The 15,642-nt window shown below is 43.3% G+C and overlaps 1 protein-coding gene across 1 annotated transcript in view; it reads left to right on the top strand.

Moving 5' to 3' along the window:
• The window catches only part of LOC146811840 (mitogen-activated protein kinase 1-like), a 316,827-nt gene extending 302,772 nt beyond the window's left edge, over positions 1-14,055 (top strand). Inside the window, exon 9 of the mRNA XM_085618832.1 lies at positions 11,483-14,055. The gene's annotated coding sequence lies outside the window, so the exon portion shown is untranslated. The remainder of the gene's footprint in view (positions 1-11,482) is intronic.
• Positions 14,056-15,642: the final 1,587 nt, after the last annotated feature.

Below are 15,642 nucleotides of genomic sequence, written 5' to 3'. Positions count from 1 at the left end.
CGAATAAAAAGAGGAAATTGGACACCTCAAACTCCTGAGATACCATCCAAGAAGAAAGACTCATCCACCTCTCTGAGGCCTTTCTCTCCACCTTCACAGCCTCCAAACACTATACCTTCTCCAGCACACTCTCCAGTGTCTTTCACCTGCGCCGCAAGATGATGATGAGGATATAGGAGATGAAGATGAGGACATACACTCACCACATAATACAAATACTGATGATGACACTCACAGTAGCCCCTCTCATGACTCTTGGGACGATTATGATGTCCCAGATGTACCTGAGCCAGATGTATATCCCTCCAGACCATCCCCTTCAGATGATAATGTGGGGTTTACTCAACTAATACATAGAGCTGCACAATTCCATGGGGTCAGACTCCATTCAGACCCTCTAGAGGAGGATTTATTTGTTAGAGACATTCTCTCAACCTCAAAAGACAACAAATACCTATGCTTAAAGGGATCATTAAACATACCCCTGAAGTTTTTAAGGACCCGTCGGGGCAAGGGTTCTTAATCCTAGAATTGAGAAATTCAAGCCAGCTCCAAGTGATCCAGTTTATATTAAAGAGCAACTCCCTCTAGACTCATTAGTAGTGGCAAATGCCCACAAACGGGCAAATTCCCAAACCACAGGTGACGTCCCTCCGCCAGACAAAGAATCTAAGTTATTGGACGCATCATTGCCCTGATGAGCATAAGAACAAAGCAAATGATCTTATACAAGAGGGAAAGTTAATTACTTGTATATCACTAAAATGTGCCCTCGATGCAGTGGATACAGCATCTCGCGCAATAAATACAAGTGTTTTATTACGTAGACATGCGTGGCTGCGCATAACTGGCTTTAAACAAGAAGTGCAGTCTACCATTCTCAATCAGCCCTTAGATCAGAAACACTTGTTTGGACCCACTACGGACACATCTTTAGAAAAGATGAAAAAGGACACAAACAGCCAAATCCATGGGGGCTCTACAAGCAACAACTAGTAGAGGTTCTTTTCGTCGCTCCTTTTATAGAGGAGCCTCCAAAACCATTGGTACGGAAGCCAACTCTTCCACTTATAAAAACCCCACACAAAATTCCCCTTATAAAGGTTACTATAGAGGTAATTACAGAGGCAATAACAGAGGGAGAGGACGCGGTTCTGATACCCGCAACTCCCCCACCACAAAACTGTGACTTCCCTGCACTCCCTCCCCCCCCCCCCCCCACCCCGACCATCCCACTCCAGTCGGGGGAAGGCTATCACAGTTCCTACCTGTGTGGAATAATTCCATCACCACAGACAGGTGGGTAAGACAAATTATCCAGTATGGTTACTGCCTGGAACTCCATTCTACTGTCCTCGTCCACACGGACAACATGACAGCAATGTACTATATACAAAAACAAGGCAGAACACACTGTGCAGCTTTCACAACTAGCACAACGCATATGGAGATGGGCCATCCCCCAAAAGATATACCTCCTAGCAGAGCATCTACCTGGGATTCACAGTCCGATTGCGGATCTGCTCAGTCGTCAACAGCAGATTCACGAATGGGAACTTCAGCCGCAAGTTCTTCATCCATTCTTTCAAATGTGGGGACACCCAGACATAGATCTGTTTGCCACACATTTAAACACAAAATGCCCAAACTTCGCCTCCAGGTATCCACACCTATTGTCCAAAGGCAATGCGATTTGGATGAATTGGTAAGGCAGATTTGCGTACGCTTTTCCACCTCTCCCACTCATTCCATTACTGGTGCGCAAACTCAACACTCTCACAATGATCCTGGTGGCTCCAACATGGGCACGACAACCATGGTTCACAACACTACTGGAACTCTCAGTAGTCCCACACCAAAAGCTCTACCTCTCCCCAAAGCTTCTCATACAGAACCATGGAGAGATGAGACATCCGTAACCAGCGCAACTGAACCTAGCGATCTGGCTCTTGAAGTCTTAGAGTTTGGTTACCTCAATCTCCCACCAGATTGCATGAACGTCCTTAAAGAAGCTAGACGTTCTACCACTAGAGCATGCTATGCAGCTAAATGGAAGAGATTTGTTATTTACTGCAATAACACAATCAATCCACTACATGCTTCCACTCAAAACATTTGTGATCTCCTGCACCTGCAAAGATGTAATATGGCATACCCATCTAAACGATTACATCTTGCTGCTATAGCAGCTTACTTACAGAACAGACAACACTTGTCCTTCTTCAAAGTACCTCCCATCAAAGCTTTCATGGAAGGTCTTAAAAGGATAATTCCTCCCAGGATCCTACCCTCTCCGGTATGGAACCTAAACATTGTCCTTACAAGACTCATGGGTCCCCCATTTGAAACTTTGCATAAATGTGAGTTACAGTTCTTCACATAGAAAGTAGCTTTCCTTGTGGCCATCACATCCCTCAGAAGAGTGGGTGAACTCCAGGCATTAACCATACAAGAAACATTTTTTCAAATACATCATAACAAAGTGGTTCTTGAGACAAACCCTAAATTCCAGCCTAAAGTAATTTCAGCTTTTCACCTTAGCCAGTCTGTTGAGCTCCCAGTCTTCTTTCCTCAACCAGACTCAGAAGCAGAACGAGCTCTTCATACGCTTGATGTCAAACGAGCTATTCTTTATTATACTGAAAGGACAAAAAGGTACAGGAAAACTAAACTTTTTGTAGCCTTTTCACCTCCGCACAAAGGGAATTCTATATCAAAATCTGGAATTGCCAGGTGGTTTGTTTAATGTATTCAAATATGCTATCAAAAAGCAAAGTGTACATTATCCATACCCCCTAGAGCACATTCTACACGGAAACTAGGGGCATCCACTGCATTCTTAGGAAATATTTCCATGGATATTTGCAAAGCCGCAACATGGTCTACACAGCACACTTTCACTAAACACTACTGTGTAGATGTGCACGCTAAACAGCAAGCAAGTGTGTGCCAGGCTGTACTAAAAACACTTTTTCAAACTACTGCAATGTGTACAGGTAGCCACTGCTAACAGAGGAACTGCTGTATAGTCTATGCAAAAGTATGCGATCTACAGCTCATATGCCTCAAACGGAAAATGCTACTTACCAGTATGCATGTGTTCTTGGCATGTAGAGCTGTAGATCCGCCTACGAACACCCACCTCCCCGGACACCTATGTGTTGCAGTACTATCTTACTTGGATACATTACACATGGACATATTTCTATTTTTTCTAACTAACTCCATCACCCTTCATGGCAAAACAATCGAAGGATGGAGTCGATGCCCATGCGCACTGCTAACCAGAGGGGGAGTCACCTAACCCGTGGCTACAAAGACTTCTACAATAACAAAGTGCAAACATCCGAGCCCAACACCAGATGGCGATCTATGCAAAAGTATGCGGATCTACAGCTCTACATGCCAAGAACAGATGCATACTGGTAAGTAGCATTTTCCTTACTTACCTGCAACTTTAGGTTTGAGGCATGTTTGGCTGTAGATACACATGCTTTGAATACTCCTGCCATCTAGAGTATCATGTTGGGTCTGTATGTGTGCAAGTTGTTTTTCTTCAAAGAAGGTCTTTCAAGTCACGAGGTAAGGTGAATCCGCCTCTTGGTAATAGTGTGCATGGGTATCAACTCTATTGTTCTATTGTTTTCTTTCAGCCATCGGGTTCAGACAAGTATTAAGGTGCTCTGGTTCAAGATCGTTGTCAGGATTCTTTCTGTGCATAAGAAACCATCTGCATTGTTTCAAACAAGTTTTCTTACCGCTCGTATTGCAGTTGAGAAGACTCATTTGTCCGGTCGGCACGTTCCGATCGCGGCTTTTTGATTTTGCCCCCAGTGCCATTCCAAGTACCTGTGAACCATCCTTCACAAGGTCTGAAATCTGAGCTTGGAGGCCTGTCGATCGTTTCGATTAAAAAAAAAAAAAAAAAAGACCCTGCAGGACCATCTGGCACAGTACAGAGAAATGCAGAGATGTAAAATTGAACAAACTCCCAATATCTTTGGACCGGAAGATGCCAAGCAATAAGAGGAAGATCTTGAGGCCTCTGCGGCTGAAGAAGAGAACCTTTTTGGTTGCAGATTCCGACTCCGACTTTGAGAAAGATTTGGATTCCCACGATCTGCCGCAGGGTCAAGGTGCTGCGAGTACTCAAACCCCTCACCGGCCCACTCTAAAACTGTTTCAACAAAACAAAAGGCTTCTGGGCTGCCACTGACATCCTGCCATGGTTTGTACAGAGATTCAACTTCAGCTGCCCCGTCCTTCGGCTTGGCACCGAAAGCACAGCCTGTCGGTTTCGCACCGAGCTTCTACCTCTTTGACTCCAACTACACCAGTTCTGAAAATTAAAACTGGTTTGGTTTCGAAACCTTTGGCACTAAAATCGGCTCGCACTACACTCCCAGAGCCTATTTTGGAAACCATGCAGGAGATACTCGATCCAAGAAAAAACAGATCCAGATTCATCCTGAGACTGGCTGCATTATAACAAAGACTGCGTTAGTGCCTTCTATCAAGCAGCAAACCTCTTTTCAAGAAGTCATCGATTTGCGCTGCCTATAAAGAAGAAAAAGGACAGGGATACCAACCCTCTGCACCCTATCCCTCCCACTTCTACTTCTCACATACCACCAACTGTACCTTCTGTACTTCACTCACCACAGAATCCCTTAAATATTACACCTCGGGGATCTCCACATACAAATGCAGGGTGGGGGGGGGGTTATGACACTTATGGCGCACCTCCACCAGATCCCTGGCAAGATTGATGTTGACCCACCCCCCTGGGGATATAGATTCAGACTTGTGCCCTGCCAACCCCTCACCTCCTGATGATACTACATCATATCAAGAACTTCTTTCTAAGGTAGCTTCATACCATGGGGTTACACTGCATAAAGAGTCCATGGAAGATTTATTTTTTGTGAGACATTGTGCTCCACATTCAGGATGTCTCAATCTCTTCCAATGCTCAGAAGCTTGAGGCGTCATGCAGATGATATTTGTAAGGATCCTGCACGGGCTCGCATTATCACCCCTAGGGTAGATACAAAATATAAGGCTGCACCATCTGACCCAATTTTCATTCAAGGCCAGCTTTCACCAGACTTCCTAGTCGTTTCAAGTGCCCGTAAATGAACAGATGAGGACCTGCAGATCAGCTGTAATAAAATGTTTAGGAGGGTCGACTGTACAATTGCCATGCAAAGCATTAAAGTTCTTGAGTCTAGCTGCAAACGAACTAGAAAAGAGACAAAACTTGAACTGGCAAAGCATGTAAAGTGAAAAAGTTGAGACAATTAGCCCGAAGACTGCATAAGAACTATATACCTCATAGTTAGACTCACTACTACAAGTCCGAAGGAATCAACTGCACTCTGTTTAAAAAAAAAAAAAAAAAAAAAGCTTTTATTATAAATTTTAAACGAGAATTATTAATTAATTTGTACTTTGCTCATGATTTTTGTGTTTTAGCGGTTAAGCCGCTCTTTTTATGATTTAAATCAAATAAAGTATTTATCTAAGTGCCCGTAAATGGGCTAACTCAAACTACAGTAGACGCACCACTTCCTGATCAGGAATCTATACTTATTGATGCGAAAGGCAAACTGGTTGCTGCACAATCCGCTGATCATTGGTGGATTGCAAACACACAGGGTTTATTAGCAAGATATGCAGAGCTCACTGGGATGAGTTTGAGATACTCCTCCAATATCTGCCAGAAGAATAGAAGTCCTGCAAACTTTATTCAACGTCTAATTTGATAAAGAGCACCTCTTCGGCCCATAAGTAGATGAGGCCTTAGAAAAGATAAATAAGGACACTAAAGTTGCCAAATCCATGGGGTCCCTTCAAACACCCCCTCCTCAGGGCTCCTTTTGTCGCTTCTCTTACAGAGCAGGTTCCCAAGCGACATCTACAGATGCCTCTGCATCCTCCCACACCTCTCCATCTAGAGGGTATTTCAAAGGCAACTACGGAGGTAACAACTTCAAAGGTTGGGGCAAAGGTACACCAACCCATAATGCCCAATCTGGTAACAGTGACTTACTTATCCTTCCCCCTGCTCATTTTACACCTATCTGTCGTCGATTGCAGCAGTTTCTCTCCACCTGACAGTCCATAATATTGGACCGGTGGGTGTTGGACATTAACCAACATGGTTATTGCCTGGAGCTCATCAGCACCCCTCCCAATATTCCACCTCGCACCCATAGACTGACTCTGGAACATCAACAACTGCTCAAACAAAGTGCAAGCTCTCTTACTCAAAGGAACTATAGAGCCAGTTTCTCTAAAACCTCAAGGGTTGGGTGTCTACTCCCTGTACTCTCTTATTCTCAAAAAGGATGGCTCCCTACAGCCGATTCTAGATTCTACGGCCTCCAAATCACTATATACGATCAGAGCACTTCCGTATGGTCACACTTGTGTGCCCACTTCTACAGCAAGGCGACATCATTTTAGCACTAGACTTAAAACGTTCAGTTTCACATCCCCGTTCACCCAGCACATCACAAATACCTCTGGCTTATGATAGTAGGAAAACATTACCAATTCAAGGTCCTTCCATTTGGAGCCAACACTGCACCCAGAGTATTCACCAAATGCTTAGCAGTAGGAGCAGCACTTTTACGCAGACAACATTCATGTCTTCCATTATGTATACGACTTTCTTATCAAATCCCGTACACACCTTCTGTACCGTCAACACACTTGGATTACCATAAACCTCCTGCATCAATTGGGGTTCAATATCAATGTCCAAAAGTCCCATCGTCAACCTTCACAGCCTCAACCACATCTAGGGGCTATGCTCAACACTCAGTTAGGTTTAGCCTGTTCAAATGCAGTGATATTTCAACGTTTTCAAAGACTGCTACCACAATCTCAAGCCAATCAATACTTGCCAGTCAAAACTTACATGCGTCTTTTAGGGATGATGGCATCATGCATCGCCATAGTGCCTCATGCAAGACTCAACATGCCTCCTCTACAAGAATGTTTAGCACCACAGTGGACTTAATCACAGTGTTGACTGGACGATCCAGTGTTGATGACAGCCACACTTCACTCTCCGCAGTAGTGGAACACAAAGCTAGTTGAAAGGGTGGCTGTTCATCGACCATGTTCCATAGGTCGTGCTAACTGACGCATCCCTCACAGGGTGGGGTGCTCACCTGCGAAATCTAACAGTTCAGGCTCTCGGGGACACAAGAATCTCCATATGAACTACCTAGAGCTTCAAGCTGTTCACCTAGTGCAGAAAGCATTTCTACCTCACCTCATAGGCAAGGTTGTCTGTCTGGACTGAAAATATGACAGCCATGTACTATATACAAAAACAGAGGCGGGGAGCACACTTTCTACAGTTGACACGCCTCTCTGTCCATTAGGCTTGGGCAATACATCACAAAATCCATCTGTTAGCGGAACATCTTCCGGGTCCGGACAGCTATTTTGAAGACCTCAACTCGTGGACTTGCAGCAACAAGTTCACGAGTGGGAACATCACCACCAAGTCCTCCTCCACTACTTCCACAAGTGTGGGTTTCCAAAAATAGACCTCTTTGTGACCGCAGGGAACGCAAAATGCCCAAACTTCGCCTCTAGGTTCCCACACCCCGATCCAAAGGCGATGCACTATGGATGAGTTGGTCAGGGATATTTGCTTATACTTTTTCTCCTCTCCCTCCATTTCTGGTTTCTAGGGTCAGGCAAGTGTCTCACCCTCATTCTGGTGGCTCCCACATGGACCCGTCAACCTTGGTTCACCACACTACTCAAAGTCTTATTAGTTCCACGCAAGAAGCTTCACCTCGAGCTAGATCTTCTCCCTCACAGCAATGGCAAAATCAGACATCCAAACCCAAGGAAGCTAAACCTTGTGATTTGGCTCCTCAAGTCATCGAAGTCGGGTAGTTAAATCTGCCACCAGAATGTTTGACCATTCTCAAGGAAGCACATAAGCCTACCACTAGAGCTTGTTGTGCAGCGAAATGGAAAAGATTTGTCTTTACTGCCGTAACTAAAATATTGACCCCATCAATGCATCTGTACAAAACATTGTTACCTTTTGCATTTACAGGGCTCTGATCTTGCTTATACTGCTATAGGTTTGCATCTTGCGGCAGTGACTGCCCATCTAAAAAACAGGCCACACTTATCCTTGTTCAAAGTGCTAGTTATTAGAGCTTTCATGGAAGACCTTAAAAGAGTAATACCACCCAGAGTCCTACCTGCACCCGCATGGATTCTCAATATTCTCACAAGACTTGTGGGTCCACCCTTTGTCCACAGTTGCCTCCTCCAATTTCATTCGTAAAAGGTTGCTTTCTTAATTGCCATCACTTCACTAAGGTGTGTCAGTGAGCTCCAGGCACTCACTTTAGAAGAACCTTTTTTCCAACTACATACGGATAGGGTGGTTCTTTGTACCAACCCAAAATTCCTTCCAAATGTAGTGTCCCCTTTCCACATTAACTAACTAGTTGAACTACTTGTTTTCTTCCCTCAACCAGATTCTGTGGCAGAAAGAGCACACACTACTAGCAAAATAGGGGCATCTGTGGCTTTCTTGTACAACATCCCCATAGCTGACATTTGTAAAGTAGCTACATGGTTTACACCACACGCTTTCACTAGTGTGTGGATGTTTTAGAATGCCATAAAGTGAATGTGGGACAGGCGGTGCTACATACACTTTTCAAGCAACGTCTACTGGTTAGCCATTTCTTTTGGAGGACACTGATATACAGTCTATGCAAAGCATGTGTATCTACAGCCACACATGTCTTGGATGGATTGTTATTTACTCTGTAAGCATCTGTTCTTGGCATGTAGTGCTGTAGATTCACATACGCCCATCCTCCTTCCTGGACACCTATGGTCGTTACAGTTCTCACCTATACTTTCATATGCATGGACATCTCTTTGCTAACACTTACTTATACTCCATTCTCCCCCTCCTGCGGAAAAACAATTTAACAATTGACTTGATGCCCATGCGCACTATTCCCAAGAGGAAGAGTCCCCTTACCTTGTTACTCGAAAGACCTTCGAAGAAAAACTGGCACACATCTGGACCCAACACTAGATGGCACGAGTATGCAAAGCATGTTCATTTACAGCACTACATGCCAAGAACAGATGCTTACAGGGTAAGTAACATAATCCTTCTGCAGTATTGGCATCTTTCATAGATTCACATGCCGTCTAGGCTCCTCCCCAGAGGCTCACCTCATCTTCTATAGTGTAATAGGTTCACACTAGTGGTTGCAAATCTTAGGGAAGGAAGCGTAGGAGTGTTCTACAGAATGCTGCAACCTAATTGACTGGAGTTTGATTCTTTTTGGATGATGGGAATAAGATACTGAAGTGAATGTTTTCTAGCCCTTCTAGGCTAAGTGTAACCCTCTACTGCTTTCCTGTTATACTGCGGAACTCCCGCTTTGACAACAGGGCTTGATTGAAGCATGCGCATCTATGAAAGATGCCAAAACTGGAGAACTACAGCTACAGGTAAGTAACTAATCTTCTTCGTAATACATGACAGTTGCTATCAATTAAAACACTGTTTGGCATAGTACCATTGATGACTCATCTGCGGCCTTTGTGTGCAGGTTTTCCCATATCGTGACCTAGGGTTTATCAAAGCTCTTTCAAGCCACAAAATCATAGACTGTTGATACTATGCTTGCCTGTTAAGGAAATTAGACCCTTTGCAGTAACACAAATCACACTGTCGTTGGCCAGGCAGCTTTGGTACAGAGATCTTTACCATCTCTCAGTCGAAACACTGAGCCAGATCAGATCAATTCTATTTCACAGCAGCTTTGTAAAATATTATCATTACTCCTGCATCTAGAGTAAAATACTCTCATTCCTACTACTAAAGTATCTCAAGAAGCCAACCTCCCCGCCTTTTCTTAACTAGAATAGATAAGGAACTTCTAAAAGGACTCTCTTGCACTGTCATCCACTGGCCAGCTTTGGTGTTAAACACAGTACTGGGAACAATTATGAAAAGACCCAATCCTGCTTTTCCATAAGGTCTCTATTCAGATTTCACAGAAAAAAAGAATTTCTCTTTTAGGTGACATCTGCAAGGTGTTGGTTCAAATGTTATCTTAATCCACCCGATATAAGTTTTGACACGAAAATGGTTACTCTCTCCGTGAATCCTACAATTTTGCCTAAGGTACCAATTTCATTACATCTGAACCAAAGAATACATTTACCAGCATTCCTTCTGCAACTATCTACAACTGCAGAAAAAGCCCATTCTGTAGATTTTGAAACATTGTTTAAAATTTCATATAGACAGAACTTGACTACTGTAAGGTGGTGTTGAAACTCCTATAAAGGTTTCCCTTTACCAAAATAGGCATAGAAAAATAGATCAGCTTGTAAATCTTTCTGCCATTCAAAAGCTTGGCACCCATCTTAAACACAAGATAGGTGTCCTTTTGACCATTGTGTGACAGGTGGTGCTGTGCAACTATGTTTATTGAAGTGAGCCTCACTTCCACCTCTGCTTTGTTCAAAATATAATGTACTGTTTTGGTTATCTGAATTCAAGCATGTGACTGAAGGATCCACGGTGGATAAGAAAATGTTACTGAACGTGTAATTACAGTCTACATATGGTTCATATATTCATATCCGCTCATCCTCCTTTCCCTACATTAGGCTACCAGTATTTCCTGTAGACCGCTACAAACATTTCACAGTTGCAGCTTTGAACTCCTCTACATTATTAGCCGTAGTTCGATAATGAAGTGGATGGGCTACAAGTACTTTATAGCTGTTGTCCATTTTACGTGCTGTATTGGGATACTGCTATATTAACACTGACTGCCTGGGTTCCCAGCCTGACATGTGGGAATAATTCAAGCATGTGAATCTGTAAAAGATACCAATGCTGGAGAACTGTAGTAACCAGTACCTACCCTTTTTCCTTACCTAGAATGGGCATTTTCTACAGATTCCATTTAATTCTTTATTGAAGAAATGTGTGTATGTGACCCCTACATTTGAAAGTAAAATGCTGCTGATGTGTTGGAAGGCTGATATCACTTAGACATTCCCTACTGCTGGCATGTTATTACACTAATGTTTTATTTAAAATACTTGAAATTAATGGGCCGCCTAGGTGGGATATTTCTGGCAGGCTTCTCAAGGTCGAAGATTGAAATACTTGAAGTGAACTTTACAGTTATGGTATTATAGGCCTTCAGGCGAACTTTGTTTTGAAGCTAAGCGCATTTCTTTTTACATTTATTTCAGATGTATTTCACCATTTTAATTGAAAATTTCACCTTGCGTCACACATTGATGTGTAATTCTAGAATCAAAACTGGCAAAACATATGTTGATGTATAATACGTTGACTCAAAACTGGGAAATCCGAGGGTCTGGGTGCAGTCTCTTGGAAAGTAATGATGATTGATGTACCGGGCCTTCTCTGCTTGCTTTACAGATGGACCAAATGCAGTGCAGTGAGCCGGGGGCAAGAGCCTCTCCTTTCCACAGCCCCCCCGGTGGCAGCTGGGACCTTCAAATAAGACCGAAAAACAAATGTCGGTGGAGGGAGACCTTGACACTCCTACCGCAGAATGCAGCGTCAACCAGGGCTCCTTTTGCTTGCTGAACTGTAAGCCAAGCCGGCTCAACTTCTGGACATGCTCTGCCTTCTCCCGCCTGCCCTCCATTGCACCTTCCCTTGCCCTCCATTGCACCTTCCCTTGCCCTTACTCATTATCCCCACTCCACGGACTGAGCGGGCAGTCCTGCCATGGCGGTGGCAGCAGCAGTGTTACTAGTTCAGGGATTTTTGGAACGACCAACCTGCTGGAGGCCATATCAGTTTGTTTTCTATTTTTTTGGTATTGTTTGATACATATTTTTTTTAACACTTGCAGCTTTGTGGTGTGGCTCAACTCTTGCATCCCTACCCTTTTTACTGTCCTGTTAGCGCTCCCTTATTTCTACATCCCTATGTCTGTTTGTTGGACATTTCAGGGTGGACCTGTATTTTCTGTTTTTGGTTTTGTGACCACTCAGAATGTATTGATGTTTGGGTAGTGATATTGAGGGAGGGTGATTTTATCTCTTGCTACAGGAGATCCTAGTGAAGTGATCTTGTTTTTAGATTTTGTGGTGGGATGAGCCCACTTGACCCAGCTCCCCTGTAGTGCTTTATTGAAGATATCCCTCTTGAATGTTTTGGGATATTGGTGTTTTGGGGGTGAGGGGGATCCTATGTGCCCCTTTTTTGGTGTTTTGGAGACGTCTCTCTTTAAATATCTCTGATTCTGTCTTTTGTGCCCTGTAGCAAGTGATCATTGTATACAATAACTCTTGCTCTGGCAGTAAAGGGGTGGATAAATATTAAAATGAGAAGTGACTGGGACTAGGGTTTCTCTTAAGAGAGTTTTGTGGTTGAGGGCTTTTTAAAGTATCTTTACTATTAGCTTTGTCATAGGAAAAATGAGTTACCTATGCTTTCACCACAGAAGGGGTTTGGTCACCTTCTCTCAAGCATTTTATAATTGCTTCTGCACTGTGATATGGCAGTAAGAATGCTGGTATGCTCTTTCTGTTAGTGAGATCAGGGAGTAGTAGCTATTTTTGTACTTGCGTAGTGATTACTGCAAGTTCTCATGCTCCAAAACTTTACTGGTGAAACATTTCCCTTCGTCCCATCCACCTCCTGCCATTATGTTGTGTTTTTCCCCCTTATACTTTGAACAGAGTTGCTGGCAATTTTACTTTTGCCCCTCAGCAGCACACCTGAAGTGACTCTTCCAGATTGTCTTAAGGGTGTCCACTGGCAGTGTTAAGTGGTCTCCTCAGAAAATGTGGGGTGGTACCTCCTGATCAGGGGACGAGATGGACAGAAAGTGGTGAAATGTTCAGAAGTGGCTAGTGCTCCTTGTTTCCTGAAATCTCCTGCTTGTGCTTCTTTGTATACTCATGAGTTTATGCGCATGTGCTGGTGTGCACAGCCTGTCCAGTGTATTGCTGTTTATTCTCTGAGCAGAAGATATGATGGCGAGAGACCCTGTGTTCTACAGATATTCACACTTCTTTCTGCACTGTGTACTATACTCATGAAACTTAGAGCTTTATCCGGTGAGAAAGCCTTTGGTGGGCCAGGCCAGTGCCACCAGACTTCATTTTACTGTAACATTCCAATCTTCAACGTACACAGCATAGGTGTTTTTTAGGGCTAACACATGGTCATGTAAATCGGTTCCTGTCCTTTACCAGAAATCCTGATAACATTTTCATTAAACCCAGTGAGAATTTAGGTGCAGTCAGTGACACCATCTTTATGGTTCTTCACCAGAGTGTCACTATAAATGGTTGGGGGGGTTGGCATTGTTTTCTTGAGCACATGATCTTTCTCTTGTCCTACTATTTCACGCTGTGAAGAATGGAGTTAACAGCTCTGAGAACCTGTAGAGTATCTACTGGCGGTATACACCCTTGGCTGTGTCTGTGGTTGGCCTTCATTGCGGTATAAGACAACCTTTTCATCCTAAAGTTGAGTGCCATTTGTTTTAGCCCATTGAGCTTGGAAAATTATGTATGTATGCAGTCATTAGTTGTAAAAGGGCTCTGACACAAGCAGGGGTAGAATGTCAAATGGATTAATGAGAACTGAGGTGGAAGTAGGAGTTCCCTTTTCTCCTCACTGATGTAAGCAGAGATGCCAAGGACACTGCCAAACAAGTCATCAAAAAGCACTTCATTTATTTTCTCACCTTATATTGTTGAATGGTGTTCTGTATGTTCGCCTTGACCTTCTAACGGCACTAAGTAGATTGCTTTCTTGTGGTTTCTAGTATATTTTGTGTTAAATGTATTTCCCTCGCGTGCATTGAACGTTCCTCAATTAATGCTACTATTTCCCTTGCCTGGAATGCATGTTTCGAAAGTGTTTTGACAAGCTAGACCTTTACTCTTCTGTATGTTGTAAAGAAAATTCACTGAAAGCTGTGGGTTAAATGTAGCCCAATTCTTAAAACCAAAAGCAACTTTTGACAACTAGTTGTGTTATGTGCCAATACTGTTATTAGGAGGGTAACATAAAATTTCTCAGAGAGCTCTAATGTAGCTAGACAGTGGCAGCATTTAGCATTAAACATGTCCTGCCAAATAGCACAGGAAAGGAGCTAGGATAAGCACTAGATATATATTTAACATGCAGTGGAGCCTTGTTTCTGGTATGTGATCACATTTTTGCACAGTATGCTCAGTCAGTCCTAGGTTTTATGGTTTGCTCTTGCCTACCTCTGACAGGCATTCCTTTTCTTCATCCACATCTCTGAACAAATGGGTCTTGCTCCACAGGCCTCCGAGAATGCCTTTCTTTCTGCAGCCAGTCTGGGAGCTATGACCTGATTTTTGCTGCTCCTGCTGGGACTTGCCTCTCCTGCTGGGACTTGCCTCTCTGCCACTCCCAGGACTGTGCAAATTCAGACAGCTCTCTATGAAAGGTTTTACATATCATGTCCATCCAAAAGCTCCTGAATTCTGCAACTCTGAATTCCGTCATTGCTACCGAATGTGATGTTGAAAGTGAGGAGAAAGGAGGTCACTCGTCCAAAACACTGGATTGCATGCAAGGACCGCCATATTATGGACCCAGCAAAGCGTGGACTTTTTACCTACTGCTCTGTTGGTTATAGGGCTTCGAAATGAGTCTGTTCCCTTGCAGAACACTGATCAGAGGCACAGTCTGCTAGGTTGGCCTTTGTCATAGTACTATTTTACACCATTAGGTAGGGTTAACACTCCTCCAAAATAAGCATGGTCTGGTGGGTGATCAGAATTGGTGATGTGCACTCCACAAAAAAATGGAAACAGCAGACTTTTCAGGTTCCTTCATGACAGAGGGTAAGTGAATCCTTATCACCCCCTCTACTTTGGCAATGTGGAGTCCACCAGAGCAACTGCCTCTGCAACAGCAATTTCTTTATTTTTTCATCATTTATTTTTTTACCATCTGCAGGCATCCCATATATTTTCTGAGATGTTCAACCTTAAACTGCTTCTGTCATTCCTCTGTGTGTTGTATGTGTGTGTGTGTGGGGGGGGGGGGGGGGGTGCACATGTTTAGGGGAGTAGGATGGGTGCATTTGAAACGGGGTGCTTCTGTCTTTTCTTTCTGCGTGGGAGGGGTTTGTGGCCATGAAATGAAGCCTATATATTAAAGATATAGTATATATATATAAATATATGTAGATGAATATATTATATTACCTGAATGTTAAAGGGAATGCCAAACGCCAGACCACCTGACCTAAAAAGGGAACTTTTTAAAAGACAGAAAAAATAAATCTATGAAAATAGTAGGAAATGTTGCGTTCTAAAGAGTTTTGTATTTTGCTCTTCTGACTTGATGTAGGTAGAGGTGATTTTCTTATTTTTTTTTATTACTACTTGTGATTTTGTGTGTGTGTGTGTGTGTGTGTGTGTGTGTAGTTTATCAAGGGCAGGCTGATGGTGGCAGGAGGAGTAGGTTATTTGTAATAATCTTGCCTTCAACTTCTCTGGAGATGTTGGGGGGGCAAAATAGTAATGATGGAAAATCTGTTTTTGTTTGAGAGATAAAGAAACCAAAGTCTCATC

The sequence above is a fragment of the Triturus cristatus genome, chromosome 7, assembly GCF_964204655.1.
Source record: "Triturus cristatus chromosome 7, aTriCri1.1, whole genome shotgun sequence".
Taxonomy (NCBI): Eukaryota; Metazoa; Chordata; class Amphibia; order Caudata; family Salamandridae; genus Triturus; species Triturus cristatus.
Note: the sequence above shows the minus strand (reverse complement) of the source record. Positions and strands in the feature narration are given on the sequence as shown.